Here is a 23,300-nt window from a genome sequence, read left to right as displayed (position 1 = left end):
TGAAGGCCCCACACTAGCTCCTCACCAGCAATCCCCAGCTGCTATCTTAGCAATACGATTCAGAAAAGGGGGTGGTGATGGATAGAGCATCTGAGTTAAACAGAACAAAAAACGGTGATGGATCAAGCCCTGATCTTTTGACTGGGTATGAGTGTTCTGTTTAACTCAGATGCTCTGTCCATCACCACCCCCTTTTCTGAATCGTTTTGGCCACTACAGGAGTGGCAGGGTATGCTCAGATGTGAGTCCCTTGCTCACTGCACCATCAGGATTCAAGCAAGCCGGGCCGAAGACGGCTGTAATGCCAGAAACCGGTCCCCGGAAGCTTGTTTCCTTTCCAGTAAAGAATTGGCTTGGTAGTTTGGTCTGCCCTGTTCCCATGATGCACTGGGCCAGGGTCAGACTAATTTGCATATAGCCAGGTTCTGAGCTGGGATGGTGCAGTGAGCTAAAAAACGGTGATGGATCAAGCCCTGATCTTTTGACTGGGTATGAGTGTTCTGTTTAACTCAGATGCTCTGTCCATCACCACCCCCTTTTCTGAATCGTTTTGGCCACTATAGGAGTGGCAGGGTATGCTCAGATGTGAGTCCCTTGCTCACTGCACCATCAGGATTCAAGCAAGCCGGGCCGAAGACGGCTGTAATGCCAGAAACCGGTCCCGGAAGCTTGTTTCCTTTCCAGTAAAGAATTGGCTTGGTAGTTTGGTTTGCCCTGTTCCCATGATGCACTGGGCCAGGGTCAGACTAATTTGCATATAGCCAGGTTCTGAGCTGGGATGGTGCAGTGAGCTAAAAAACGGTGATGGATCAAGCCCTGATCTTTTGACTGGGTATGAGTGTTCTGTTTAACTCAGATGCTCTGTCCAACACCACCCCCTTTTCTGAATCATCTTAGCAATACAGCCGCCAGCCTCCAAGCTTCGACCAGGTCGCTGCACCGTGCAGTGTAACACCGTTTCCTCGCCCATGTGCTACTTTGGTGGTCAAGTAAGGGGCCCACAACTTAATGCTGCCCCCTTGGCACTTATGGCAGTAAGTATTTTGCTGGATGGGGCTCACCGGCTTGGAGCTCAGTTTACTGCACCTTACTCCATCTGCGCTTGGCCATGCCCCCCCTAACAACCATGAAGGTTGCCACGCTACCACCCTATTGGCCCATTATGACACATCCCTCTCTGAATCTAATCAAAGGTTTAGAAAAGGAATAACTCAGGCATGATTTCCATTTTTTAGCATGGCTTTACAGCGAAAAACACCTAAAAACTATTTTCACTGTTGGAGGGCAGGCTGGTTTATAGAGAAATCAACACATAACAAATATGGTGTTAATATTCACCCCCTACACAGTTAACTTTTAGTTTCTACATCTCCTACTTTTACATGCCATGCGCCCTGCTTTGTGATCTGAAAAGCCTACATATGGGTGACTTATTAATATTTAAAAGAAAGGTTTTTACCTGTTAAAAAGTATTATTTGACAGGCTGCTTTGCAGGTTTTATACCACACTATCATACCACACCACCACAGATAGCCTACTCAGGGTAGGCCCAAAGACATGTTTGCACTACCTCGTTAGAGGATTGCACAGCAGGTGGAATTTAACTTCAAAGCCCTGGGCATATTTTAAAGACGTATAGGAAAGTTAAATATACCAGTCAGGAATATGCCAGCTCAACCATGTTTAAAAGAGGATTACAGGCACTTTACTACTGGTTAGCAGGGGTAAAGTGCAGAGAGTTCTAAACCAAGCAAAACAGGTAGGCATAAATCTGGGGGGCAGATCAATCACAATTTTTTTTGTTTCTTACAGTGGAAATTACATGTCTGTTGTCTTTTATTCCACAGCGGCCGAGGCGTATTTGCCTCTCTGGCCCTTTTCCATTGAACATAAGATGCTAGAATGGACAATAGGAAGCTGTGTTTGCCCTGCTGAAGGCCCGAGAACACTTTTGGGTGAACAGAGGGGCCAAAACATGTGGGCACAGTGATGAATCAGGCATCATGTCTCAGTTTCTTCCATGGAAAACTGTTCTAACCCTACACAGTGTGCTCTTGGAATAAAGGAAACCCCTTAGGGTTTACACTGAGTAAGTCCTAACTGATATGTAGAGCCTACATTTATCCAGTATTATCTATTTCTCTTTACGAGGTTGAGACCGCCTTGATGGTAACTATCCTATCAAGAAGGGACAGATTGGCTAATGAGCAAGCACTCAGCAAGGAGTCAGGTGAGGCCTTTCTGTCTTATTTCGAATGTGGCTCCAACTTGGCCCAGTTGTATCCCCCACTAATGTAAAGGTGTATATAACTGCTGCATTGTTTGTATGGAGGATGTATATTAGAGTGATGGTCTCTGCCTCTCCCAGATGTGATAAACTGACCCACAGAGAAGCACTGGGAAGGAAGATTGAATACTAACGCTGCAATCTTCGGTCAGGAACCAGCTACAAATATGTATACCCAACTCATTGCCGGTTAGATTTTCAATACATTTTAAGGAGAAGTGTAAAGTGCCACTTCAGGTGAAGCCTGAAAATGTGCATGCATATAAAAGAAGTGATTATTTCACAAACTCTGCACACACAGTACACAAGTCTACATTACAGCACACAATACTCTTTATGGGAGGTTTCCATCGCGTTTGAACCAAGCAATGTGGTACATACAGGAAGCAAACCTTTAAGTGAGAATCATTAAGCCACGCAAAGCCACATTGCATACCCGGAGTGTTCTTATAAATATGGAGCAGCGAAAAACAGTACAAATCTCAGTGTTGCACTTCTATGCCATGGGTAGGTGTTTCACAGACGTTACAGTGGGTGTTCCCACGCAACTCCCATGGATTTTGACGTATTCCCAGATTTACAAGGACTTGTGAACTTGGGAATGATCCAAATTCTTACACTTTCCCAGGAGAGACGTAACGAGGAGAAAGATCTTTATTTCTCTTTCTATGTGTGCTGCACTCTTAGTAATTATTCTCTCAGCCTGCAGGTATAGGGAGATACAGGTCATATGTTTGCATGAACTGCTCTTTGATTTCCATTCAAACAGCATGGCTGTGAGAACCCATCCACCTTGCCAATCAAATATTGTATCAGAATTCTATGCATTCATGACCATTTCTCAGCCCGTTTTTCACGGCCAACAATTACATGGAGGAAGAGCCTCCATGAGACCACTGGTGGTGAAGAAAGTCGTAATATGCTTGGTGGTGGCTCAGGGCCCTTGCTCTCCAGTGGAAAGATTATTACAAACACTGGATGTTAGGAGAGTTGTTTGATTATCCTAAGGTCATGAAACAACACAAACCAGCCATTTGTTAATGGTGGTCTCATTCAGACATGTTTATCTGTACACCTACACAATTGATTTCCAGATGGAATGTGTCATGCATAGCTTTTTGTTATCAGAAAGAAACTAACCTTACCTCAAACTCACACAACCTTGCACATAGTAGAAGGCATAAACTTGAGGTCTATAACTTAGAGGCCACATATATGTTTACAGGACAGCATTGCTGGGCAGATATCGGAGTACGCCAACTTGATTTGAGGAATCATTTGGTAAAACTTAATCCTACTTTGTTATTGTTTCCATACTGTTGCCTTTCACTTCACATTTTAGAGATCATGGTTTTGCTACTTTGTTTGAATGTTTATGACCATCAATAAAGATCCTACGAGGGAAACAAAATCATACTAGTACTATTCCAAGATATCACTTGCAAAAATTTCATAAACACACTATCATTCCAAGCTCCAGGGTCGGGATGGTAAATCATATAAAGCTGGGTTCCTCATTGCCTGTAAAAAATAACCGAAGAAACTACCAATGCAAGGCATATTAGGATATTAGATCTGCTGGCTACCATTAATGGTGCTAGTGGGCTGATGATTATCTGACTCCATTTTCCTCTTAGTGGGTTAAAACGTTTTTATTGGTATCCCCCCATTTGTGTTACAGCCCAAGTCTGTCCTCTTTCTCTTTTCTAGCCTGCTCTGAATTCATTGATTTCTTCCACAAACAACTGTAACACTCTCTAAAACTATTAAGGTAGACGCAATTATGATCCACCCTTCTAAAATATTAGAGTACCAGATTCCAGTTAGATCTTCCACACCATTAGGTGACAACACCTCCAGCGAGACTCCAAAACATTCAGTTAATGTCATGTAGTTCAGCTGGGTGGGGAATACTACTGAATTATCACATTAATGCTCACTATTCTTCCTCATTGATACACTATGGAAATGGTCTATAGTCTACCACCTAGCCTCATACTTTCACTTCACCCTCTTAGTGCTTGCCTGTACTATTTTGTATACACTGGACATCAAACCCTTTGACCACTCATAATTCTGGAGAGAAGCTTTGAATTTGGTTAGTTGCCTCACTACTTCCTCCTCTTCCCTGTTACTACGGAAGAGGAACTGATGTAATTACAGATATTGCAACCTACCACATTCCCCTACAGTGAAGTCCTTTCCACAATCCTCCAATGTTTTGAATTGTCCCCTGTCATGTGGTCCAGGTAGCCATTGTCATTTTCCCTGGATTAGCATGAGATCGCGCTAGACTGTCCTCTGCCTTGCGCATGTTACTAGACTAACATATTTTTGCTTTGTGCCACGCTGCAATTTTCACACCGAACATAATGTTGTTTTGCGTTTTTCTCTTTCCTGGGATTTAGTCTGAACACTGCAGACAAGGTCGAACAACAATGCCCCTTGTTATTCTGTTACGGTTAAGCCTTAGCACCTAGACAAAAACACCCAGATGCAGCTGTTGTTTGGGAACATGTACTTTGGCCATATAGGTATACACGGGTGGGTAACACACCGTTAGAGAGGGATCTTTCCAGAGAATGGAGCGTGACAGTACCTGCGATATAGATCTTCCATCTATAGACTGAGGTACGGGGTCTGCTGCAGAACACCCAGATATCTTGTAATATATAATCAGGGGAGGGGGGGGGGGGGGGTTAGGTCTCACTGTCTTCTATAATGACAACACCTTTTATGATTTATGGACTACTTGCTATGCTGGCCGTAGTTGAGTTAGCCATTTTCCTACCTGTTGTGGCACGTATACTGCACACTAGAGCACGTTAGTTAAAATAAATATTTAAACTTTTCTCATGTCTCTGTCTAATCGTATTGTGGACTGGTACGAGAGGTAGAGCGAAATGGTGTGTCCTGAGAGGGTCGGGAGTGTTGTGTTCTGGGGTGTCTAACCACTTGCTCCTCTGTGTGCGAGTAGGAGGGCAAGTGAGACACTACAGCTAGTTGGTCTCTGGGCTCATGAGTACTCAGGTGGTAGGATGTCTCAGTCCCTGCCCACTAATGTTCCATGATCCCAAGCATAGTTCTCTGCCTCTGCAGAATCCCTGCAACACCCCGAGAGCAGTGGTCCGTCAATGTTTTGCACCTATGGCCACTGCTTAAAACACTCTCTTGTAAATGACAGGCACAACTGTGGGTTAGCATGTATATGCTTATTGGTGAAGGAATGTTGTCAGCTCTTCCCTAGTGGCTACTCTATACCATACCTCCATTGCGTTTTTTTCTGGGTACATTTAAGCATTCAGTTGGGGGCTACTTCCCAATACTATGTCCCATAGTGATTTTCACATTATTGAATGATCCATAAATACCAAGCGCTTTTCAGTTCTCCTCGCGGTCACTTCTGCTATCACTTTTAGATATGTTGACCAACAGTACTTCAGTAAGTTTGAGCACGCTAGCTGGCATACTTCTCTTTTGGGGCCTTCAGAATTGTACAGCTTACCAATGGGCTGCCTCCTCCCTAGATGAAGTGCATTATCCTGCTACATGCTCACTATTCAACTCTCTGGAACTGGCGCTGTCAGAGATTAAGAGAGATATAGCAACCTGGGCAGAACATTGATCTTGACAGCATCAAGTCTAACAAGCCAAAAAATATATAATGGTCATCTATGCTATCCTCCTATAATTTATTGCTTCAAGAGACCAGTTCACTCAGTACTGGCCTTCTATTCTATGTGGGAGGCTGACACCCTTGTACTTTATCTGTTTGGTCTGCTTCTGATCGTAGCGACCCGTGACCCTGTTACCAGGTAGGTCGCCCCCCCAGCCACCACACGGTCCTCCTTGTGGTGCTACCCCCGCTCTTGCTGCCACCCTGCTCCGCCGCTGGTTCTCGTGAGTCCTCGCGGCCCACTTGTTGCCTGCGCATCTGCTGCTCTGTTCTCTGCCTTTGTACCCAGTCTGGTCCACGTGAGTACCCCCTGCCCACTTGTTGCCTGCGTATTGTTACTCTGTTGCATTCTGCCTTGTAACCCCTTGTGACTACTGTGTAACCCTTTGTGCCCCCCTGTTACCCCCTTATGCCTTCTGTGCCCCCGTGCCCTGTATTGCCTTGGTGTCCTTTCCCCGTTTCTTTCCCTTGGTTTCACTTTCTCCCGCCGCTGCTCCCTGCGGCCCCGCCCCCCGCTGTTCCGATTCGCCAACCCCGCTCCCGCCTCCCATCTGCTCCTCCCTCCCACAGCACCTCATATGGAGGCCGTGCGGTGGTAAAGAGAGAGACCCTTGACCCTGTTACTAGGTAGGTCGCCCCCCAGCCACCACACGGTCCTCCTTGTGGTGCTACCCCCGCTCTTGCTGCCACCCTGCTCCGCCGCCGCTGGTTCTCGTGAGTCCTTGCGGCCCACTTGTTGCCTGCGCATCTGCTGCTCAGTATACTGCCTTTGCACCCAGTCTGGTCCAGGTGAGTCCCCCCTGCCCACTTGTTGCCTGCGTATTGCTACTCTGTTGCATTCTGCGTTGTAACCCCTTGTGACTACTGTGTAACCCTTTGTGCCCCCCTGTTCCCCCCTTTTGCCTTCTGTGCCCCCGTGCCCCGTATTGCCTTGGTGTCCTTTCCCCGCTTCTTTCCCTCTGTTTCACTTTCTCCCGTCGCTGCTCCCTGCGGCCCCGCCCCCCGCTGTTCCCATTCGCCAACCCCGCTCCCGCATCCCAGCTGTTCCTCCCTCCCACAGCACCTCATTGGAGGCCACGCAGCGGACGAGCGCAGCGGGCACGCCAAAGGCAAGCCCGTCTGCGCCCGTCCGCGCCTGGAATGCGCCCAGCGCCAGTACCCCTGTCCCCCGCCGTAGCCAGGGGGCCTAACTGAGATACAACGCCGCCGCACTCAACACCGGACGAACACCCGCCTGCCACCAAGCCACCCCGAAGCGAACCCACGGACCATTCACCTGTCAAGCCTGCAAATTCACCTGCCTCCGAACCTGCACCCCACGCACCAAACCGAGCAACAACAACCACCACCTCAAGTGCGTCCTCGTCTACACACGCTCCGTCCACAAGCACGCCATCGAACTCTGGGACCTCCTCGACACAACAGCACCAGACGTCGCCTTCCTCACGGAAACCTGGATGAACGATACTTCGGCCCCCGACATCGCCATAGCCAACCCACACGGCTACAAGATCACCCGGAAGGACCGCATCAACCAAACTGGAGGAGGAATCGCCATCATCTGCAAGAACACCATCAACATCACGACCAACGTCGAAGACACATTCCCTTCAGCCGAACACCTTCACTTCCAGATTCACACCGACCCCAAGACCACCCTCAGAGGAATGCTCATCTACAGACCACCGGGCCCGCGCACACAATTCAGCGAAACCATCGCCGACTTCATCAGCCCGCACGCCCTAACCTCACCAGAATACATCCTCCTAGGAGACCTGAACTTCCACCTGGAGAAAAACAACGACAACAACACCACCACCACCCTGCTCGACAACCTAGCCAACCTCGGACTCAAACAACTGGTGAACACCCCCACTCACCTCGCTGGCCACACGCTCGACCCCATCTTCTCAGCCAGCAACCACGTCTCCTTCAGCCACTCCACCGAACTACACTGGAGCGACCACAGATGCATCCACTTCACCTTCAAAACGATTACATCCCACCACCGCACGCAACAAACCACCCGAAGATGCTGGAGCAAAATCACCACAGACCAACTCCTCACATCAGTAAGCAAGAACCCGCCAACTGACATAGTTGACACCAACGACGCAGCCCACAACCTCGCAGAGTGGATCACCAACTGCACCGACGACCTCGCTCCACTGAAGAACCACCCAGGCAAGACCGGCAACAGGAAAACCCTGTGGTTCACAGACGCCCTCAAAGACTCAAAGAAACACTGCCGAACCCTCTAAAAAACCTGGCGCCATGAACAAACCACAGAAAACATGACAGCCCTCAAGAACGCCACCCGCAAACACCACCAGCTAATCCGCACCACCAAAAGGACATCATTCAAAGAGTGACTAGACAACAACACCCACAACAGCAAGGAACTCTTCAACATCGTCAAAGAGCTTTCCAACCCCAGCGCCAGCAACGACGACATCACACCGTCACAAGAACTCTGCAACTCCCTCGCCACGTTCTTTCTCCAAAAGATCGCAGATATACACGACAGCTTCGGACCCCAGACTCCGCTTCCAGTCACCGAACCAGCGACTCCCAACACCACCCTCAGCACCTGGACCCCCATCAGCCTTGAAGACCCCACCAATGTCATGAACTCCATCCACTCCGGCTCCCCCTCGGACCCAGGCCCCCACCATATCTTCAACAAAGCCAACACCATCATCGCACCCCATCTCCGGAACGTCATAAACATCTCCTTCGCGTCAGCCACCTTCCCCAAGAGCTGGAAGCACGCAGAAATCAACGCCCTGATGAAGAAACCCACAGCGGACCCAAGAGACCTCAAGAATTTCCGCCCCATCTCTTCTACCCTTCCCGGCCAAAGTTATCGAGAAGACCGTCAACAAACAGCTGATTGCTTTCCTCGAGGCAAACAACGCACTCGACCCATCCCAGTCCGGAATTCGAGCCAACCACAGCACCGAGACTGCCCTCATCGCAGCCACCGACGACATCAGGACCCTGATAGACAACGGAGAAACAGCCGCCCTCATCCTCCTGGACCTCTCGGCATCTTTTGATACCGTATGCCATCGCACCCTAATAACCTGCCTCTTCAACACTGGGATCCAAGAAAAGGCCCTGGACTGGATCACCTCGTTCCTCTCCGGCAGAATCCAGAGAGTCCGCCTCCCTCCCTTCCGATCAGCGGCCACCGAGATCATCTGCGGCGTACCCCAAGGCTCCTCGCTCAGCCCAACACTCTTCAATATTTACATGAGCCCCCTCGCCGCCATCACACGCAAACACAACATCAACATCATCTCCTACGCCGACGACACCCAGCTGATACTCTCCCTCACCAAAGACCCAGCCACCGCCAAAACCAACCACCAGGAAGGAATGAAAGACGTCGCGGAATGGATGAAGCTCAGTCGCCTGAAACTGAGCTCAGACAAGACGGAGGTCCTTATCCTCGGACAATCCCCATCCGCCTGGGACGACTCCTGGTGCCCACAGCACTGGGCTCCGCGCCGACACCCTCGGACCACGCACGCAACCTGGGATCATCCTGGACCCCTCCCTCACAATGACCAAGCAAGTCAACGCCGTCTCGTCCTCTTGCATCAACACCCTGCGCATGCTCCAGAAGATCTTCAGGTGGATCCGTCACCCAGGCCCTCGTCACCAGCCGACTAGACTACAGAAACGCCCTATATGCAGGAACCACTGCCAAACTCCAGAAACATCTGCAACGCATACAAAACGCCTCCGCACGACTCATCCTCGACATACCTCGCCACTGCCACATATCCGCCCACCTGAGAGACCTGCACTGGCTCCCCGTCAACAAGAGGATCCTGTTCAGGCTCCTCACCCACGCACACAAAGCGCTCCACGACATAGGCCCCGAATACCTCAACAACCGCCGCTCGTTCTACACTCCCACCCGCCAGCTCCGCCAACCTCGCCCTCGCCACCGTCCCGCGGATTCGCAGAACCACCGCCGGAGGAAGATCCTTCTCCTAACTGGCAGCCAAGACATGGAACTCCCTCCCCACACACCTACGACTGACCCAGGACCATCTCCCCTTCAGGAAACACCTCAAGACCTGGCTTTTCGAGCGGTAGCAGCACCCCCCTCCCTTCAGCGCCTTGAGACCCTCACGGGTGAGTAGCGCGCTATATAAATGTTCTGATTGATTGTAGCAGACGGTGATCGGATTTATGTGGTTATTTTCAAATCCTTTCAGCATTAAGTGAATTACTGGATTTGGGTTCAGACACTGAATAGGATATCATCTGTGAAGAGGTAGATCTTCTATTCTGCTACCTCTCTACCAATGAATCCACTTGATCCCCCTCTACTATGTCAGGAATCAGCTTATTTATCTTGTAAGTTAAGAGTATGGTAAATAACTTAGTATGAGCTTTAAGCAGGGCAAAAGGAAAGGCGTTTCTCTCCTAGTTTGGGGATTAGTGCTAAATCTCTATCTTGCACTTGTATGTCTCCCTCCTATCCAGTTGAAGAGATTGGCCATTTTAGAGTATAGCTGAGGAGAGAATATTATGTAAAACCATGTTGGAATCTCATCTGGACCTGCGCATTTGTGAGGATGGGTTTGATTAAGGATCAAATTGATGTCAGCTAGCATGATGGGGCCTCTCATGCTTCAATGCAGCCCAGTGGCGGTGTCCGTATTACACTCGCTTGTTTTTTAAGCATCAATATCCTCTACTTTTTCCTGCCCTTTTGTGTAAATGGATGGATGAAGGAACTGAATGCAGAAATTGTCTCATGCTACCTTATTGCTCTCCCCCTCGCAGTAAATTAAGACTCCCAACATGTCTTCATCCATTGGCACCCAACTCTCTAAACCAACATGAGGACAATATGTCACCTTTATAATAAACCATTTGTCCTAGCTTCAACAGCAATTTTTAACCCTCTTTGTGTTGATTATAGAAGATGGCTCCGTTAAGACTGCCTGTTGCCTCTTCTCTGCATGTGACGGTGCCTGTTTAACTACAATCTCTAATTCCCTAATATCTGAATTAGTTTTATCCAGGGTTAACATCCTCTACCTAGCAGCCTGGGCCAATAGAATAATGGTCATTCCCCTTTTTGACAGCAGTGTGTTCACAACTTTATTTTCCTTAAATAAATAACCCTGTATCGAATTTCCAATACCCTTCTAAATGATCTCTATCTGAGCATGGTCTGAAATGGTAATTTGGGATATGTTTGGTGAAGCCCTGTGTAGGAAGGTGGCTACCTGACTATGGTTACCCCAGATTTTTTGCCTGTGTTTAGCTGGTTTTTTGACTTAGTTGACCTGGTTCCCTGCTAATCAGGGCCCAGGCCATCTGCTCTCTCTGTAAAATGGATTCCATGTACCCTAGGTACATACCACAATTGGAAATGGACTCCTTGTCAGCCCCTGTATAATGCACTATAGGTGCCCAGGGCATAGGGGCCACCAAGGCCTACCAGGGGCTGCAGCATATCTTTTGCCACCCCTGGCTGGTTCTTAAATTGACACAACTGGCTGATCACTCAGCTGGGGTAAGGTGGTGTAAACACCCCTTGCTTAGATATAGTATACCTATATCTAAACCTATATCTGGACACATGTAAACCTGTGAGTCACTCCTATGGAGGGCCTCATCAATCCTGGAGGCAGAGTGCGTGGTTTTATGTGAGATGGAGCTCTAGCATGAGCTGAGCCTGTCTGCAGCTGTCGGGAACAACTCCCTAAGCTGTTTCAGGATAATGCCATACCATATACTCTTAAGTGCCTTATAATCCTCGCGGTTAAATAGCAACTTTGGTTTGGCTTTATCAAAACATGTCGTGTAAGGTGTCATACGATTTGGAATACCATCCCCTCGCCAGTTCTGGCGACGGGGATGGCATTCCACCCCTCTAGAGGGGTAAGACATGTTGCTTTACTTAAATGCGGTTATTTTCTCCAAAGACCTTAGATCCACAAAATGGATGCCTCTGCCACAGACAAATGTCTGGACCCCTGCAGTTGACCGAAACTCAACCAAATGGGTCCTGGACAAAGGGTTTCCTGTCACAGGAGGGTGTCACCGCCCTCCAGACAGGAGATAGTGGATTGTAGCAGGGAGGTTTGAAAGAAACCAGACACTGCTTGGGGCGCACAAGGCTGCCCCTTGCATAATCCGGCCAAACCGGTTCTGGGGCACTCCAGCCCTCGTGCCAGGGCGGCCTGGATCAAAGGAAGGGGGTGTATCCACCCACTTCCTGGGTCCCACCCATAGGGGAGGACCTAGCAGGTAATCACGCCCCCCAGATTCGAATAAGAGTGGGAGCAGTGCCAATGCACATCAGATTTCCTGGAAGAAACATTTGAAACGAAATTCTGGACCCTTCGCCCTCCATCTCAACGTGGAAGCCCGAAGAATCTCCCTTGTGGTCAAGGAGTGACCACCCTGCAGCAGCAGGCACCATCGAGCCCTCGACGTCTACTTAGTTGCAGTTCCCGCCGGAACTCGAGCGACTGAGATCGACGAGATCAAGCCTGCCTGCCTTCCAACAGCCTGATCCACAGTCCCTGCAAAGCTGAGACCCGTGGAGGCGACCGGAAGCGTGGGGCACGCCATCTTGAATTGACCACGAGACGCTGACCGTGCAGCCCACGAGTGACCCTCGAAACTGTGCACCGGGGTTTGAGAAGCCCCCACCCTGAGCTACTCCTGAGCCGAAGTTCAGCCCTCCACACTCGACGAGTGCTGCGTGGGGCCCTTCTGCTCCATTTGGCTCAACGCGTTGGCCCGGTCACTTGCCAGCTGGCTAGTGGTCCCTGTGCCGACGAAACTACAAAGAAGACTCGTGAATCTGGTTGCTCCAGATCCACACCAGCTCCCCTGAAAAGGAGCCCCGACTCTGACCTTCCTGGTCCGAGTGAGAAGCAATCTTCCGATCCCGCGTGGATTGCTCTTGCCAAGGCTTGTTTGCTCCAAACTTGAAGCCGACTGCACCGACGGTGAGAGCCTGCGTGGGACAGATCGTGACCTGCTCCTGGACGTCGCAGATGCCCCAGAGCCCACGTGGCAGCGGAGAGAAGCTCCTCGACGACCACCTGATTGCGCCCGACATTGCCTGGTTCCGTCCTGGTTCCACCCTGGTCACTGCTGAGTGACCCAGACTCTGTCCCCTCTGCTTTCAGGTACCCTTCGACTTGAGTCCACCCTTGGACTCCACCGGACACTTCATCTTTAACCCGCCTGCAGCCCTTTCAGCTTCAAGCACCAAGAGCCTGCGTGTCAGAACCCGACGCCACTTCGACCCTGTGCACCCACTTCCTGTGGGTGAGGTAACTTTGCTCCGCCGGTGTTCCCACACTGGTGCACACCTCTAGGGACTGTGTGTTAAGTTTTGTTCCTCTAGGTTCAGCGGAAGTGTCCTTTAACTTTAACTTTACAACTTTTACGCACCATTGGTTAACATTGGTGCGTGCGTGCGCTTTCCGCACATCTCCCGAATCCCGAGGGCCATTCCCGACTTCAGCATTGCTTGTCCTGACTGCTCCCAGCGATTCCCTAGGCCCTAGGCCTAACCACTGCTCGAGTGGCATCTCTTATACCACTGGTTTAGTATATGGTTTGAGTGGCCCCCTGCCCTCATCCATAATTGTGCAACTTTGTATGTTTAAACAGTGCTTTTGATTTAACGCTTGTGCCCCTTTATTCATAAAGAATACTGGGGATTGTTTTTAGTAATAAATACATATATTTTTATAATATATACTTGTGTGGTGTCCTTTCATTTGGTATTACAGGATTGTATGTGGTAAAACAGCTCGCTTAACACGACCTCTTAAGTTAAGCCTTTAGGCTGCTTAGTCCATGCTACCCCTAGGATAGCTTGTCTAATAAGGTTGACTTACAACCAGACACCATAAGGGATTGTTTGGTCTGATAACAGGTGGTTCCAGAATTGGAAACATCACCTATCAGGCCAACTTCTCACATTGGTGAGCAGCGGTGCGGATTTGAGCTTGCTGTTGTTTTACCATTGCAATCTTTGTATCAAATTGAAAGATCACATCAAGTACCTCTAGGTACATATAAATCAAAAGCTTAGCATATTAAGTTCTACTGAACTTAGTAGTTGTAGATTAAAGGGAGTAGCACACCCTGACTACAACTCACTAGCAAGGTACAGTAGGAAAACACTTAGTGTAGGTAAGTGCACCACTTACACCTCACTAGCAGCCATGTCTGACACAGGAAAAGCCTCAGGGTCTACTCCTGTGACAGTTGACCTTACCCAGGCAACTTTTGGATATGACAAACTAACCCGCAGAGACTTGATTGCCTTGTGCAAAGCAAGAGGGTTAAAAAGGGGCAGAAGCCCCACCTGCCAAATCCTGGTAGAAATCCTAGAGCAGGATGACTTAGAAAGGGCAAAGCAAGCTTCCCTAGAAACAGGAAATGGAGGGAACCCCCCTGTAACTGACCCCCCTCAGGAGGAAGATGAGGAAGAAGAAGAGGAGGAGGAGGACTCAGAAGTTGAGGACTTAGAAGATCAGGATCAGAGGGGTAGCCAGGTTCCAGTTGCCAGGCTTAGCCAGGCCAACTTGGACCTACTGGGGAATGGAGAGGGCCAGCACCTCCCCAGAACCCACCATGGGATTCTCCCAGGCAACAGAAGAGTGAGATCTCCCTCAGGGGACTCTCATATTTCTAGTGCCTCCAGAGAATCAGAGAGAGGCATGACTGCTTCTCAGAAAGCTGAGCATAGGGCTAGAATGAGGGCTGTCAAACTCCAAATAGAGAGAGAGGAGGTAGCCCTGAGTCAAGCTAGACTTACCTTAGCTCAAGCTAAACTTGCCTTGGCAAGAGAGCAGAAATTGTGTGGCTTAGATGCCACTGGTGGCAGCAATATTCCTAAAGAGAAACCCAGGTCCTATGATAGTAGAAACCTGACAAAGATTGTGCCCCCCTACAAGGAAGGGGATGACATCCACAAGTGGATAACTGCTCTTGAGAGAGCCTGCATGGTACAGCAGGTTCCTGAGGAACAGTGGGCAGCAATCTTATGGTACTCCTTTTCAGAGAAAGGGAGAGATAAGCTCCTCACTGTCAGACATGAGGATGCAAACAATTACAAAGTCCTGAAGAGTGTTCTGATAGATGGGTTTGGCTTAACCACTGAACAGTACAGGTTAAAGTTCAGAGACACCCAGAAGACACAGACTCAGGACTGGACTGATTTTGTTGATTGTGCAACTAAGGCTCTGGAGGGTTGGCTACATGGCAGCAAAGTACATGACTTTACAGGATTGTATAATCTGATTATGAGGGAGCAGATCCTAAGTAATTGTCAGAACCAGCTCTTACACCAGCACCTGGTGGACTCTGATCTGACCTCTCCCCAAGAATTGGGAAAGAAGGCAGACAAATGGGTCAGAACCAGGATTAGGCCTAAGAATCAGGACAGTAACCAGAAGAAGGAGTCTACCAAGCCTCAAGATAAGGGTGGGGATAAAAATAAAGAAAAGACTTCCCCAGGGCCCCAAAACTCCAAGGATGGGGGTGGGTCCCAAGACACTTCTTCAACTGAGACAAAGCCTTATTGTTATGCCTGTAAACAGGTGGGGCATTACAAAACAGACAACTGTTGTCCCAAGAATAACAATAAAGAAAATATACCTCCAAAGCCAGCTTCAACACCTCCTGTTACTGTCAGCAGTAATCCCCCAGGAAGTGGAAGCACACCCAGGAATCTGGGTGGGTTTACTGTTGGAGCTCAGGTAGACCCTGGCCTATCCAGGTCCCCATCACCCAATGATCTTGTTTATGAGACTGGCATGGGGTTTGCCAACTTTTCTGCTTGCCCAAATACTTTGAGCAAGTATAGACAAGAACCCATCATCAATGGTTTGAAAGTTGAAGCTTTTAGAGACACAGGGGCTAGCATCACCATGGTGGCTGATGGCATAGTCCCCTCTAAGCAACTTTTACCTGGTGCCACATACCAGGTTACAAACATTGATGGAATCCAAACAAATCATCCCATGGCAGTAGTAAGTCTCAGCTGGGGAGGTGTCATTGGCCCAAAGAGAGTGGCAGTGTCACCAAACTTGCCTGTAGACTGCCTACTTGGTAATGATTTGGAGATCTCAGCCTGGGCTGAGGTTGAACAGGAAACCCATTCTAGAATGGTAAATTCCAATGGAAAGGTTAGTGGGGCTGTAATGGCTACAGCCCCAATGCAAGATGTCCTTCCTGAAAAGGTTGGTAGGGCTGAGAAACTCTCTGCCCCATCTTTAGCAAAAGCTCTTCCTGAACAGAATAGCAAAGCTGTTATGGTAACAGCAGAAACCCAAACTGAGTCTCCTCCTGAAAAGGTTGGTGGGGCTGTGATGGCCACAGCCCAAACTCAAACTGAGATGTGTGTTGTGAAACCTGAAATGATGGATAACTCCACACAAACTGAGAGCATGGAGGAGGAAGAGAAATCTCCCCCTCACCAGACTTTAGGACAGGATCAGCCTCCTCAGGGAACTGATCTTACCCCTGATGAAGAAACTGCCCCAGAGGTGGTTGGGCCTAGCCTGACAGAACCTCTGATGTCAGTGGACCCTTCTCAGGTGGGACCCAGTCTGGAGCAGGTAACCTGCCCCTCTCTACCATGCCTTGGCCAGCCCAGGGCTGCAGAGGACAAGAAGGACAGTGAGACCCAGAGGGCCCCCTGTCAAATAAAGCACCCCCATCAAAAGATTAGGTGCACCAAAACTAGTAGCCCTAGTAAGGTGAAAACTTTAAAAACTCCTGAGGGAGCCCCCTTAAAAACAGTTAGGGACCTCCCACAGATGGATTCTGTTGGGCCCAGCCAAACCTGGGACCCAAGGGGCCCAAACCTGAACTGTCCCTCCAGCAAGCCAAACAGAGGGACCCAGCCTCCAGCTTTAGGTAGCCAGAGGTTGACCCTGAGAGCACAGTGCAACTCAGTTAAAGAGAGAAAGGCACACATGGTGGAAGATAATTGGAGGAAGCTAAGCCCTAAATTAGTAGAGCCTCACTTCAATACTCCATATCCAAACCAGCCTTTAACTTTGCATAAACACACCCAAGGTAGTGATTCCCTATGGTGGAGACCCTCTAATACCCCAAGGGTGAGGGACTGCTTAGTGGACCATGAGACAGGGGGTACCCATGCTAGTGCAGGTACTTCCTTATATGGCCACTCAGGCAATATAGGCTTACCTGGCCAAGGATAGCCTTATCTCCTTTCGTTTGGGGGTGGGGGGGGTTATGTAGGAAGGTGGCTACCTGACTATGGTTACCCCAGATTTTTTGCCTGTGTTTAGCTGGTTTTTTGACTTAGTTGACCTGGTTCCCTGCTAATCAGGGCCCAGGCCATCTGCTCTCTCTGTAAAATGGATTCCATGTACCCTAGGTACATACCACAATTGGAAATGGACTCCTTGTCAGCCCCTGTATAATGCACTATAGGTGCCCAGGGCATAGGGGCCACCAAGGCCTACCAGGGGCTGCAGCATATCTTTTGCCACCCCTGGCTGGTTCTTAAATTGACACAACTGGCTGATCACTCAGCTGGGGTAAGGTGGTGTAAACACCCCTTGCTTAGATATAGTATACCTATATCTAAACCTATATCTGGACACATGTAAACCTGTGAGTCACTCCTATGGAGGGCCTCATTTATCCTGGAGGCAGAGTGCGTGGTTTTATGTGAGATGGAGCTCTAGCATGAGCTGAGCCTGTCTGCAGCTGTCGGGAACAACTCCCTAAGCTGTTTCAGGATAATGCCATACCATATACTCTTAAGTGCCTTATAATCCTCGCGGTTAAATAGCAACTTTGGTTTGGCTTTATCAAAACATGTCGTGTAAGGTGTCATACGATTTGGAATACCATCCCCTCGCCAGTTCTGGCGACGGGGATGGCATTCCACCCCTCTAGAGGGGTAAGACATGTTGCTTTACTTAAATGCGGTTAATTTCTCCAAAGACCTTAGATCCACAAAATGGATGCCTCTGCCACAGACAAATGTCTGGACCCCTGCAGTTGACCGAAACTCAACCAAATGGGTCCTGGACAAAGGGTTTCCTGTCACAGGAGGGTGTCACCGCCCTCCAGACAGGAGATAGTGGATTGTAGCAGGGAGGTTTGAAAGAAACCAGACACTGCTTGGGGCGCACAAGGCTGCCCCTTGCATAATCCGGCCAAACCGGTTCTGGGGCACTCCAGCCCTCGTGCCAGGGCGGCCTGGATCAAAGGAAGGGGGTGTATCCACCCACTTCCTGGGTCCCACCCATAGGGGAGGACCAAGCAGGTAATCACGCCCCCCAGATTCGAATAAGAGTGGGAGCAGTGCCAATGCACATCAGATTTCCTGGAAGAAACATTTGAAACGAAATTCTGGACCCTTCGCCCTCCATCTCAACGTGGAAGCCCGAAGAATCTCCCTTGTGGTCAAGGAGTGACCACCCTGCAGCAGCAGGCACCATCCAGCCCTCGACGTCTACTTAGTTGCAGTTCCCGCCGGAACTCGAGCGACTGAGATCGACGAGATCAAGCCTGCCTGCCTTCCAACAGCCCGATCCACAGTCCCTGCAAAGCTGAGACCCGTGGAGGCGACCGGAAGCGTGGGGCACGCCATCTTGAATTGACCACGAGACGCTGACCGTGCAGCCCACGAGTGACCCTCGAAGCTGTGCACCGGGGTTTGAGAAGCCCCCACCCTGAGCTACTCCTGAGCCGAAGTTCAGCCCTCCACACTCGACGAGTGCTGCGTGGGGCCCTTCTGCTCCATTTGGCTCAACGCGTTGGCCCGGTCACTTGCCAGCTGGCTAGTGGTCCCTGTGCCGACGAAACTACAAAGAAGACTCGTGAATCTGGTTGCTCCAGATCCACACCAGCTCCCCTGAAAAGGAGCCCCGACTCTGACCTTCCTGGTCCGAGTGAGAAGCAATCTTCCGATCCCGCGTGGATTGCTCTTGCCAAGGCTTGTTTGCTCCAAACTTGAAGCCGACTGCACCGATGGTGAGAGCCTGCGTGGGACAGATCGTGACCTGCTCCTGGACGTCGCAGATGCCCCAGAGCCCACGTGACAGCGGAGAGAAGCTCCTCGACGACCACCTGATTGCGCCCGACATTGCCTGGTTCCGTCCTGGTTCCACCCTGGTCACTGCTGAGTGACCCAGACTCTGTCCCCTCTGCTTTCAGGTACCCTTCGACTTGAGTCCACCCTTGGACTCCACCGGACACTTCATCTTTAACCCGCCTGCAGCCCTTTCAGCTTCAAGCACCAAGAGCCTGCGTGTCAGAACCCGACGCCACTTCGACCCTGTGCACCCACTTCCTGTGGGTGAGGTAACTTTGCTCCGCCGGTGTTCCCACACTGGTGCACACCTCTAGGGACTGTGTGTTAAGTTTTGTTCCTCTAGGTTCAGCGGAAGTGTCCTTTAACTTTAACTTTACAACTTTTACGCACCATTGGTTAACATTGGTGCGTGCGTGCGCTTTCCGCACATCTCCCGAATCCCGAGGGCCATTCCCGACTTCAGCATTGCTTGTCCTGACTGCTCCCAGCGATTCCCTAGGCCCTAGGCCTAACCACTGCTCGAGTGGCATCTCTTATACCACTGGTTTAGTATATGGTTTGAGTGGCCCCCTGCCCTCATCCATAATTGTGCAACTTTGTATGTTTAAACAGTGCTTTTGATTTAACGCTTGTGCCCCTTTATTCATAAAGAATACTGGGGATTGTTTTTAGTAATAAATACATATATTTTTATAATATATACTTGTGTGGTGTCCTTTCATTTGGTATTACAGGATTGTATGTGGTAAAACAGCTCGCTTAACACGACCTCTTAAGTTAAGCCTTTAGGCTGCTTAGTCCATGCTACCCCTAGGATAGCTTGTCTAATAAGGTTGACTTACAACCAGACACCATAAGGGATTGTTTGGTCTGATAACAGGTGGTTCCAGAATTGGAAACATCACCTATCAGGCCAACTTCTCACACCCTGGGACAGCGACAAGTTATCTATATGGGAGTAGGACTTGTGGATGTGGGAGCGCAAATAATCCCTCTCTTGTTTGCCACATGAATCTCCCTTTTAACCCACTGGACACTGCTCCATCTGTGCTTTGCTCTACACCACGCCTATCTCACTCTGGTCGCTCATCATATTTAGATTACATTCCATAATTACATCATCTGTACTTGGGGAAACTAGATCTTAAGACATTTCTTGACTTGTGTAACAGCCGTGTATTGGAATTGTGAGTGTGTTATGGTTTGTATTGTTTTATGTTTGTATTCGGAATTATGAGTGTGTTATGGTTTATCTATTCTGCATAATCTGGCACCAACAGACTTCTCTTTTGTATCCACAGTGGATGGTAGGGTGACCCATTACGGTTGAGATGGGCATCAGACTTTGTAGTGACCCTCTCCCCACTATATCCATAAACCGGATACAAAACTCTTCTATTCACTTACCATTCTTCCCCAAGGCCTATCCGCACACTGTAAAGTTCTGCCCGGGCAGGGTTTAATGCGAATACAGTTGGAAATTGTATCAGTTAGTGGATCTCTGAAAACGATCCACATTCCACTAAAGCGTAGAGGTGTATCTATGAGGAAGATCGCGTATGGAGTACAGGATACTCTATTTGAACAAAGGAGAGCCTAACCCCTAGGTTCCACCAAATGGTGTACAAAACACCTGGAAGCGAGACTGGTGATGCCAATGGCCAAAACGAACCCTTGCTGAAATAGGCAGGACAGAGGAGAGTCCTCTTTTTTTCTTATATATGAGGCAAACAGAAGGGACGTCAGATGGTCTGGAAACAGTAATGCCATCTTACGATTTCTCATTCCATGGTAAGCAGGTTAGGGATAGTAGATAAGTAGTTTTCTTTCTTTTTTATTATTTGTTTATTTTTTTGTGGATTTCAGTGGTGTTTTTTCAGTGTTTCCAAATCTTTCAAAAAAAGTGCTTATCAGTGTTTATTCGGCTGCCTACCCCTCCATCCTCCAAAAAATCTGAAAACACTTTTTCCAGTATTTACAAAACAGCCTGGCTGATGACGGCTGATTAACCAGAAACCGGTCCCGGGATGCTAGTTTCCGGTCCAGGGAAGACATGGCTTGGCAGTTCGGGCTGGAATGTTCCCATGAGGCACAGGGCCAGACTGATTTGCATATGGCCATGTCTGAACTGGGGTGGCAGAGTGAGATAAAGAATGATGATGGATTAAACCCAGATCAGTTGACTGGGGGTGAGCGCTTGCATTGTTCAACACTCCGTCCATCATCCCCTTTGGTTTTGCTTTGTTCGCCCGAAATTGGCAGAGTATGCCCAGACGTGGGTCCCTTGCTCACTTTGCCAATGGATTCAAGCTAGCCTGGCTGATAACGGCCGATTAGCCAGAAACCGGTCCCAGGATGCTTGTTTCTGGTCCAGGGAAGACATGGCTTGGCAGTTCGAGCTGGACTGTTCCCATGAGCAACAGGGTCAGACTGATTTGCATATGACCATGTCTGAACTGGGGTGGCAGAGTGAGCTAAAGAATGATGATGGATTAAACCCAGATCAGTTGACTGGGGGTGATTGCTTGCAGTGTTTAATACTCCGTCCATCATCCCCTTTGGTTTCGGTTTGTTATACAGCACTTATCTAATTTAAAAGAGCAGTAATGCACGGTATGTAGTGTCTTCCCATGGGCAGTGCGTAAATAGGATTATGTTAGAATGTTTTAAGCATAGAAAGTCTGCATATTGCACTCTCACATCGCTTTACCCTCTCTGACATCTCACTTTCTCCCACCCTCGCTCTGTCCAGACTTAGTATTGGATTAAAATGTAAGAGTGCTATATGCAAACGTTTCTATAAACAAATTCCTGGACAATGTTGGGGCTCATTCACCTACTCATAGTAGCTTCTTTGTCCTACCATATCTAATGTAGCAAGCTATAACCTATGTTTTTCTGTAATAGTTCCAGTGTCACTGACCACATCTCATTTCAGTTGTAAAGTTATTCCAGATACATCATGAAACAGAACAATTTGATTGGCCTTGCAGCTGAATCTTACCTGCTGTTGAGCGTCTTAAATACGTTTTTCTTTGATCCTTATGTCTTTTATTTGGCTACTATGTCTCTAGGCTTCATGTTAGAGTCCTTGAATTGTCTGATAACCCAGTGGTAATATTTCTATTCGGGTTTTGAGCCTCACTTTCAGGATAGCTGGATACATTTCCTCATATATATTTGTCCTTCCCCTGTGAATCTTTGAGGTTTCTTGCCTCAACATTATATCTGTACTTCTATAAAGGAGAAACTTCAATTGTGTTTCTAGATCTGCCACTGTTGTGTGTAGACCAACTGAAGCTGCTTCTAGTTAACTATCTCCATTTTCCAAATGTTGGTTTATTGCTTGCGGGTCCGTATTTACCTTGTTAAGCTCACAGCTGATGTCTGCTGTCTCAGTGTTTAAATCGCCTAAAAAAAAAAACTGCTTCAAGTCTTGCTTCAACTCCAAGAAAAATACCTTTAAGGCATTGTTTGACAGGGGTTGGCTTATTTTCATTGCCATATCACTGGGCATTCTCCGATGTTTCTGTTTTTGAAAGTAGTAGTCAATCTTTCAAGTCCTTTATTTTTTCAGTGGCTGCAACATCTTCTATTGCCCCCTTGTCCACCTTGCTCATGGTGTCCCCTGAGTTTGCTCAGGTCTCCTGGTTATCCTAGGAACCTGCATAATATGAAACTCTCTCTCCTGTCTATCCACTTGCTCCTCAATGTCTGGAACTCTGCACTGTTGTGTCTTCTTGCAAGGCTAGTTTGTGGTTGGTATTTGTGCCTCGTCTGCATCTGCAGCCCTTGATGATTTCCCTCCTCCTACTTTCACTGTCAGTTCACCTCTTCAAAATGCACTGTTTCATATTCTAATCCAGCATTCCCAAATCTTGGGTCCCCCAAGGTTCCTCCCTTTCCCCTCTTCTCTTCAATCTTTATATCTACCCTCTTATCACTTCCCTTCTCGAGCTGGGGGTCTCTGTGTACAACTACGCGGATGACCTCCAGCTCGTCTTTGATCTCTCTTCCCCTTCTGTTTCTCTTCCTAAGTTTTGTTCCACTTTAGTCTTTATATCTGAATGGATGAGCATCAATCATTTGAAGCTCAATCCGGACAAGACTGAGCTTGTCCTCACGGGTGGCCCCTCCAATCCCTGGTCCATGGCCCACTGGCCCCCTTCCTTTGGTTCCCCCCCTTCACCGGTCTCCTCTGTTCGGACCTTGGGTATCAAGGTCAGCCATGATCTGACCATGCATGCCCAAG

The 23,300-nt window shown here is 48.8% G+C and overlaps 1 protein-coding gene across 1 annotated transcript in view; it reads right to left on the bottom strand.

The window, feature by feature from the left end:
• Positions 1-23,300, bottom strand: part of LOC144756209 (E3 ubiquitin-protein ligase TRIM39-like) — a 393,646-nt gene that overhangs the window by 134,403 nt on the left and 235,943 nt on the right. The window lies entirely within an intron of this gene.

This window comes from Lissotriton helveticus, chromosome 5_1 (genome assembly GCF_964261635.1).
Source record: "Lissotriton helveticus chromosome 5_1, aLisHel1.1, whole genome shotgun sequence".
NCBI classification, from domain to species: domain Eukaryota; kingdom Metazoa; phylum Chordata; class Amphibia; order Caudata; family Salamandridae; genus Lissotriton; species Lissotriton helveticus.
This window is presented reverse-complemented; position numbering and strand designations above follow the sequence as displayed.